Source organism: Nerophis lumbriciformis, linkage group LG19 (assembly GCF_033978685.3).
Source record: "Nerophis lumbriciformis linkage group LG19, RoL_Nlum_v2.1, whole genome shotgun sequence".
Taxonomy (NCBI): Eukaryota; Metazoa; Chordata; class Actinopteri; order Syngnathiformes; family Syngnathidae; genus Nerophis; species Nerophis lumbriciformis.
The window spans coordinates 45,404,802-45,414,077 of NC_084566.2; the positions used below are offsets into that span (position 1 = coordinate 45,404,802).

The 9,276-nt window shown below is 46.0% G+C and overlaps 1 long non-coding RNA gene across 1 annotated transcript; it reads left to right on the top strand.

Moving 5' to 3' along the window:
- Nucleotides 1–6,603: 6,603 nt before the first annotated feature.
- LOC140679601 (uncharacterized) lies at nucleotides 6,604–7,416 on the top strand. The gene is made up of 2 exons (XR_012051007.1): nucleotides 6,604–7,051; nucleotides 7,139–7,416. It is a non-coding gene; the product is annotated as an uncharacterized lncRNA (long non-coding RNA).
- Nucleotides 7,417–9,276: the final 1,860 nt, after the last annotated feature.

The following is a 9,276-nucleotide window of genomic DNA, read 5'->3' on the forward strand; positions in this document are numbered from 1 at the left end:
AAATTTAGGTATTTCTATATATACATTTGTTATATATATATTCATTCTTGAATTTCAGTGCAAATTCAGGTATTTCTATATATACATTTGTTATATATATTCATTCTTGAATTTCAGTGCAAATTCAGGTATTTCTATATATACATTTGTTATATATATATATTCATTCTTGAATTTCAGTGCAAATTAAAGTATTTCTATATATACATTTGTTATATGTATAGAAATTCTTAAATTTCAGTGCAAATTCAAGTATTTCTATATATACATTTGTTATATATATTCATTCTTGAATTTCAGTGCAAATTCAAGTATTTCTATATATACATTTGTTATATATATAGAAATTCTTAAATTTCAGTGCAAATTCAAGTATTTCTATATATACATTTCTCTTATGTATGTATGTATGTATGTATGTATGTATGTATGTATGTATGTATGTATGTATATATATATATATATATATATATATATATATATATATATATATATATATATATATATATATATATATATATATATATATATATATATATATATATATATATATATATATATATATATATATATATATATATATATATATATATATATATATATATATATATATATATATATATATATATATATATATATATATATATATATATATATATATATATATATATATATATATATATATATATATATATGTATATATGTATATGTGTGTCTTGTATATCTAGAAATTCTTGAATTACAGTGCAAATTCAAGTGTGTGTGTATGTATTTGTGTATAGATAGAGAAATACTTGAATTTGCACTAAATTAAAAAATGTTTGTGTATATAGAAATACTTGAATTTGCACTGAAATTCAAGTATTGTTTGTTTGGCCGGCTGGGAGGCCTTTGTATGTTTGTTTGTTTGGCCGGCTGGGAAGCCTTTGTTTGGCCGGCTGGGAAGCCTTTGTTTGGCCGGCTGGGAAGCCTTTGTTTGGCCGGCTGGGAAGCCTTGGTTTGTTTGGCCGACTGGGAGGCTTTGGTTTGTTTGTTTGGCCGACTGGGAGGCTTTGGTTTGTTTGTTTGGCCGACTGGGAGGCTTTGGTTTGTTTGTTTGGCCGACTGGGAGGCTTTGGTTTGTTTGTTTGGCCGACTGGGAGGCTTTGGTTTGTTTGGCCGACTGGGAGGCTTTGGTTTGTTTGGCCGACTGGGAGGCCTTGGTTTGTTTGGCCGACTGGGAGGCCTTGGTTTGTTTGTTTGGCCGACTGGGAGGCCTTGGTTTGTTTGGCCGACTGGGAGGCCTTGGTTTGTTTGGCCGACTGGGAGGCCTTGGTTTGTTTGTTTGGCCGACTGGGAGGCCTTGGTTTGTTTGTTTGGCCGACTGGGAGGCCTTGGTTTGTTTGTTTGGCCGACTGGGAGGCCTTGGTTTGTTTGTTTGGCCGACTGGGAGGCCTTGGTTTGTTTGTTTGGCCGACTGGGAGGCCTTGGTTTGTTTGGCCGACTGGGAGGCCTTGGTTTGTTTGGCCGATTGGGAGGCCTTGGTTTGTTTGTTTGGCCGACTGGGAGGCTTTGGTTTGTTTGTTTGGCCGACTGGGAGGCTTTGGTTTGTTTGGCCGACTGGGAGGCCTTGGTTTGTTTGGCCGACTGGGAGGCCTTGGTTTGTTTGGCCGACTGGGAGGCCTTGGTTTGTTTGGCCGACTGGGAGGCCTTGGTTTGTTTGTTTGGCCGACTGGGAGGCCTTGGTTTGTTTGTTTGGCCGACTGGGAGGCCTTGGTTTGTTTGTTTGGCCGACTGGGAGGCCTTGGTTTGTTTGTTTGGCCGACTGGGAGGCCTTGGTTTGTTTGTTGGGCCGACTGGGAGGCCTTGGTTTGTTTGTTTGACCGACTGGGAGGCCTTGGTTTGTTTGTTTGGCCGACTGGGAGGCCTTTTTTGTGTTTGTTTGGCCGTCTGTTTTGGCCTTTTTTGTGTTTGGCCGACTGGGAGACTTTTCTTTGGCTGGCTGGGAGACTTTTCTTTGGCTGGCTGGGAGGCCTTTAATAATAACTGGGATTTATATAGCGCTTTTCTAAGTACCCAAAGTCGCTTTACATGTAGAACCCATCAATCATTCACACCTGGTGGTGGTAAGCTACTTTCATAGCTACAGCTGCCCTGGGGTAGACTGACGGAAGCGTGGCTGCAATTTGCGCCGACGGCCCCTCCGACCACCACCTATCATTCAATTCACCGGTGTGAGCGGCACCGGGGGCAAAGGGTGAAGTGTCCCGCCCAAGGACACAACGGCAGCGATTTTTTGGATGGTAAGAGGCGGGGAGCGAACCTGCAACCCTCAGGTTTCTGGCACGGTTGCTCTACCCACTACGCCATGCCGTCCCTTTGTTTGTTTGACCGACTGGGAGGCCTTTTTTTGTGTTTGTTTGGCCGTCTGTTTTGGCCTTTTTTGTGTTTGTTTGGCCGTCTGTTTTGGCCTTTTTTGTGTTTGGCCGGCCGTCTGTTTTGGCCTTTTTTGTGTTTGGCCGGCCGTCTGTTTTGGCCTTTTTTGTGTTTGGCCGGCCGTCTGTTTTGGCCTTTTTTGTGTTTGGCCGACTGGGAGACTTTTCTTTGGCTGGCTGGGAGACTTTTCTTTGGCTGGCTGGGAGACTTTTCTTTGGCTGGCTGAGAGGCCTTTGTTTGTTTGGCCGGCTGGGAAGCCTTTGTTTGTTTGGCCGGCTGGGAAGCCTTTGTTTGTTTGGCTGGCTGGGAAGCCTTTGTTTGGCTGGCCGGCTGGGAAGCCTTTGTTTGGCTGGCCGGCTGGGAAGCCTTTGTTTGTTTGGCGGGCTGGGAAGCCTTTGTTTGTTTGGCGGGCTGGGAAGCCTTGGTTTGTTTGTTTGGCCGGCTGGGAGGCTTTGGTTTGTTTGTTTGGCCGGCTGGGAGGCTTTGGTTTGTTTGTTTGGCCGGCTGGGAGGCTTTGGTTTGTTTGTTTGGCCGGCTGGGAGGCTTTGGTTTGTTTGTTTGGCCGGCTGGGAGGCCTTGGTTTGTTTGTTTGGCCGACTGGGAGGCCTTGGTTTGTTTTGCCGACTGGGAGGCCTTGGTTTGTTTGTTTGGCCGACTGGGAGGCCTTGGTTTGTTTGTTTGGCCGACTGGGAGGCCTTGGTTTGTTTGTTTGGCCGACTGGGAGGCCTTGGTTTGTTTGTTTGGCCGACTGGGAGGCCTTGGTTTGTTTGTTTGGCCGACTGGGAGGCCTTGGTTTGTTTGTTTGGCCGACTGGGAGGCCTTGGTTTGTTTGTTTGGCCGACTGGGAGGCCTTGGTTTGTTTGGCCAACTGGGAGGCCTTGGTTTGTTTGGCCGACTGGGAGGCCTTGGTTTGTTTGTTTGGCCGACTGGGAGGCCTTGGTTTGTTTGTTTGGCCGACTGGGAGGCCTTGGTTTGTTTGTTTGGCCGACTGGGAGGCCTTGGTTTGTTTGTTTGGCCGACTGGGAGGCCTTTTTTGTGTTTGGCCGGCCGTCTGTTTTGGCCTTTTTTGTGTTTGGCCGGCCGTCTGTTTTGGCCTTTTTTGTGTTTGGCCGGCTGTCTGTTTTGGCCTTTTTTGTGTTTGGCCGGCCGTCTGTTTTGGCCTTTTTTGTGTTTGGCCGACTGGGAGACTTTTCTTTGGCTGGCTGGGAGACTTTTCTTTGGCTGGCTGGGAGGCCTTTGTTTGTTTGACCGGCTGGGAAGCCTTTGTTTGTTTGGCCGGCTGGGAAGCCTTTGTTTGTTTGGCCGGCTGGGAAGCCTTTGTTTGACTGGCCGGCTGGGAAGCCTTTGTTTGGCTGGCCGGCTGGGAAGCCTTTGTTTGGCTGGCCGGCTGGGAAGCCTTTGTTTGGCTGGCCGGCTGGGAAGCCTTTGTTTGGCTGGCCGGCTGGGAAGCCTTTGTTTGGCTGGCCGGCTGGGAAGCCTTTGTTTGGCTGGCCGGCTGGGAAGCCTTTGTTTGGCCGGCTGTGAGGCTTTGGTTTGTTTGTTTGGCCGGCTGGGAGGCCTTGGTTTGTTTGGCCGACTGGGAGTTGTTTGGCCGACTGGGAGGCCTTGGTTTGTTTGGCCGACTGGGAGTTGTTTGGCCGACTGGGTGGCCTTGGTTTGTTTGTTTGGCCGACTGGGTGGCCTTGGTTTGTTTGTTTGGCCGACTGGGAGGCCTTGGTTTGTTTGTTTGGCCGACTGGGAGGCCTTGGTTTGTTTGTTTGGCCGACTGGGAGGCCTTGGTTTGTTTGTTTGGCCGACTGGGAGGCCTTGGTTTGTTTGTTTGGCCGACTGGGAGGCCTTGGTTTGTTTGTTTGGCCGACTGGGAGGCCTTGGTTTGTTTGTTTGGCCGACTGGGAGGCCTTGGTTTGTTTGTTTGGCCGACTGGGAGGCCTTGGTTTGTTTGTTTGGCCGACTGGGAGGCCTTGGTTTGTTTGTTTGGCCGACTGGGAGGCCTTTGTTTGTTTGGCCGACTGGGAGGCCTTGGTTTGTTTGGCCGACTGGGAGGCCTTGGTTTGTTTGTTTGTTTGGCCGACTGGGAGGCCTTGGTTTGTTTGTTTGTTTGGCCGACTGGGAGGCCTTGGTTTGTTTGTTTGGCCGACTGGGAGGCCTTGGTTTGTTTGTTTGGCCGACTGGGAGGCCTTGGTTTGTTTGTTTGGCCGACTGGGAGGCCTTGGTTTGTTTGTTTGGCCGACTGGGAGGCCTTTTTTGTGTTTGTTTGGCCGTCTGGGAGGCCTTTTGTGTGTTTGTTTGGCCGTCTGTTTTGGCCTTTTTTGTGTTTGGCCGACTGGGAGACTTTTCTTTGGCTGGCTGGGAGACTTTTCTTTGGCTGGCTGGGAGGCCTTTGTTTGTTTGACCGGCTGGGAGGCCTTTGTTTGTTGGACAGGCTGCGAGGCCTTTGTTTAGTTTTTGTTTGGCCGTCTGTTTTGGCCTTTTTTGTGTTTGTTTGGCCGTCTGGGAGGCCTTTTGTGTGTTTGTTTGGCCGTCTGTTTTGGCCTTTTGTGTGTTTGTTTGGCCGGCTGGGAGGCCTTTTGTGTGTTTGTTTGGCCGGCTGGGAGGCCTTTTGTGTGTGTGTGTTTGTTTGGCCGGCTGGGAGGTCTTTGTTTGTTTGGGAGGCCTTTGTTTGGCAGGCCTATGTTTGGCCGGCTGGGAGGCCAAACAAAGGCCAATTTTGGGGGCGTCTGGTCATCTACAATACAAGGTTCATTTTGGGGGGCTCTGGTCATCTACAAAATAAGGTCAATATTGTATTTATTTGTGTCCTCATGGTTTTTGTCATCTACAAGGTCTCTATTGGGGGGTCCCCCTCTACAAGGTCAATTTTGGGGGGTCTGGTCATCTGCAATACAAGGTCAATTTTGGGGGGGGTTTGGTCATCTACAATACAAGGTAAAAAATTTTTTTGGGGGGGGTGTCTGGTCATCTACAATACAAGGTCAATATTGTATTTAATTTGTGTCCTCATGGTTTTTGTCATCTACAAGGTCAAAATTGGGGGGTCTGGTCATCTACAATACAAGGTCAATTTTGGGGGAGGTCAGGTCATCTACAATACAAGGTTAATTTTTTTTGGGGGGTGGGGGGGGGGGGGGGTCTGGTAATCTTCAATACAAGGTCAATTTTGGGGGCGTCTGGTCAGCTACAAAATAAGGTCAATATTGTATTTAATTTGTCTCCTCATGGTTTGTCATCTACAAGGTCTCTATTGGGGGGGTCCCCCTCTACAAGGTCAATTTTTGGGGGGTCTGGTCATCTACAATATAAGGTCAATTTTGGGGGGGTCTGGTCATCTACAAAATAAGGTCAATATTGTATTTGTGTCCTCGTGGTTTTTGTCATCTACAAGGTCTCTATTGGGGGGTCCCCCTCTACAAGGTCAATTTTGAGGGGGTCTGGTCATCTACAATACAAGGTCAATTTTGGGGGGGGTCTGGTCATCTACAAAATAAGGTCAATATTGTATTTGTGTCCTCGTGGTTTTTGTCATCTACAAGGTCTCTATTGGGGGGGTCCCCCTCTACAAGGTCAATTTTGGGGGGTCTGGTCATCTACAATACAAGGTCAATTTTGGGGGGGGTTTGGTCATCTACAATACAAGGTAAAAATTTTATTTGGGGGGGGGTGTCTGGTCATCTACAATACAAGGTCAATATTGTATTTAATTTGTGTCCTCATGGTTTTTGTCATCTACAAGGTCAAAATTGGGGGGTCTGGTCATCTACAATACAAGGTCAATTTTGGGGGAGGTCAGGTCATCTACAATACAAGGTTAATTTTTTTTTGGGGGGGGGGGGGGGGGTCTGGTAATTCAATACAAGGTCAATTTTGGGGGCGTCTGGTCAGCTACAAAATAAGGTCAATATTGTATTTAATTTGTCTCCTCATGGTTTGTCATCTACAAGGTCTCTATTGGGGGGGTCCCCCTCTACAAGGTCAATTTTTGGGGGGTCTGGTCATCTACAATACAAGGTCAATTTTGGGGGGGGTCTGGTCATCTACAAAAGAAGGTCAATATTGTATTTGTGTCCTCGTGGTTTTTGTCATCTACAAGGTCTCTATTGGGGGGTCCCCCTCTACAAGGTCAATTTTGGGGGGGGGGGGGGGTTTGGTCATCTACAATACAAGGTCAATTTTATGGGGGGGGGGGGGGGGGTGTCTGGTCATCTACAATACAAGGTCAATGTTGTATTTAATTTGTGTCCTCATAGTTTTTGTCATCTACAAGGTCAAAATTGGGGGGTCTGGTCATCTACAATACAAGGTCAATATTGGGGGGTTTGGTCATCTACAAGGTCTATTGCCCCCCCTCCACCCCCCCCCCCCCCCCCCTTACAAGGTTAATATTGGTTTATCATTCTTACACCATGCACCGCTACAACATTACACAACTCTTACACAATGTGTTATTGGTCACACTCCTGCTGCCTCTCCTCCTGCTGTGCACACTTTTGAGCGTACCATGGGGCACACCAACGGGGGTTCCCTCTCGGCTGCGGGCGTGCCTCCGCAAGAGATCTGCAATCAACACACCTGCCCGTGATGAGCGACCAGCCTTCATAAGCCAGCGGGTGCCAGAACGTAGCTTCTCCTACCCAGTACAGTAAGCCAACACATCTCCAGCCTTCTCTCTCTCCCTGTGTTCCCTTCCCGTCGTGTTCACCGTCTCTCGTGTTGTGTCGTCCTCCAGCGTCCTCGTCGTCGAGCTGTGTATCTCGTCTACCTGGACCCCCTTTGGATTCCCCCTTGCCTTCCTGGACTAAGACCTCGCTCCTGTCCTTGACCATCCGCCTGCCCTCTGATGTCCGAGCCTGCTTTTCTGCCTCGATCTCAACACGCACACTCAACACCCTCTGGTGACCACGCTCAGATAATACTTGCACATAGTCACACTACATCTCTTTTAAGCTAATCACACACTGCACTCACATACTGAGCTGTCAATAAACACGCTGACAGCTAACGACATCATCGCCTCTCTGCAGTCTTCTTCTCCCGCTGTCTCGTCACACATTATATATTCTTTCATTCATGTGTTCATTCATTCATGTGTTATCATTACTACACCATGCACCGCAATAACACTACACAACTCTTACACACTGTTATCTATGTATTTATTGATTCATTCGTGTTACTAATGTATCATTCTTACACCATGCACTGCAACAACAATAACCAACTCTCACACAATGTTATTCGTTCATTACATTATTCATAATCAATCAATCAAAGTTCATTATATAGCCCTAAATCACGAGTGTCTCAAAGGGCTGCACACGCCACAACGACATCCTGGGCTCAGATCCCACATCAGGGCAAGAAAAAAACTCAACCCAATGGGATGACAATGAGAAACCTCGGAGGATAATGTTTATTATTATTATTAGCCTTTATTTAACTAGGTAAAATCCCATTGAGATCAAAGATCTCTTTTCCAAGGGAGACCTGGCCAAGAGAGCAGCAGCAAGGTTGCAATGGAAGTCGAGTGGATCTAGCATAAAATTGTGAGTGTCCAGTCCATAGTGGATCTAGTTAATAGTGTGAGAGTCCAGTCCATAGTGGGGCCAGCAAGAGATCATCTTGAGTGGAGACAGACATCTCTGTGCTGCTGACCTAACTGATGCACAGATGAGTGGTCCACCCTGGGTCCCAACTTTGGACAGCTAGCGCGTCATCTGTGGTCACCAAAGGAGAGGAGGGCGGAGCAGAAAAGAAACGGCAGATCAACTGGTCTAAAAGGGGGTCTATTTAAAGGCTAGAGTATACAAATGAGTTTTAAGATGGGACTTAAATGCTTCTACTGAGGTAGCATCTCTAATTGTTACTGCTAGAACAATCCATAGTACTGGAGCCCCAATAGAAAACGCTCTATAGCCCGCATACTTTGTTTGGGCTCTGGGAATCACTAATAAGCCGGAGTTCTTTGAACGCAGATTTCTTGCCGGGACATATGATACAATACAATCGACAAGATAGGACGGAGCTAGACCGTGTAGTATTTTATACGTAAGTAGTAAAACCTTAAAGTTGCATCTTAAGTGCACAGGAAGCCAGTGCAGGTGAGCCAGTATAGGCGTAATATGATCAAACTTTCTTATTCTTGTCAAAAGTCTAGCAGCCACATTTTGTACCAATTGTAATCTTTTAATGCTAGAAATAGGGAGACCTGAAAATAATACGTTACAGTAGTCGAGACGAGACGTAACGAACGCATGAATATTGATCTCAGCGTCCCTAGTGGATAAAATAGAACACATTTTAGCTATATTACAGAGATGAAAGAAGGCGGTTTTAGTAACACTCTTAATGTGTGACTCAAAGGAGAGAGTTGGGTCGAAGATAATACCCAGATTCTTTACTGAGTCGCCTTGTGTAATTGTTTGGTTGTCAAATGTTAAGGTGGTATTATTAAATAAATGTCGGTGTTTAGCAGGACCGATAATCAGCATTTCCGTTTTCTTAGCGTTGAGTTGCAAGAAGTTAGCGGACATCCAAGGCTTTTCTGTGATTCATTTCAACAGCAGGAGTCTTTACAGTAACTTTTCCAAAATTAAAGAGTATCTTAAACAAATACAGCAAAGGTTTACCATAATAGCAATTTCAGAGACTTGGTTGAGTGATAGTAAGGAATTAGTGGATGGATTAGAGGGATATGAAATGTTTTGGCAAAACAGGATGAACAAAAGGGGAGGAGGTGTTGTATTGTTTGTGATGTCCTCTCTCAAATGTAGGCTGATTGCTGACATGACAACTGCTATTGACAATCTGATGGAATGTGTAACTATTGAAATAAGTGTTGAAAGATCCAAAAACATATTAATTATT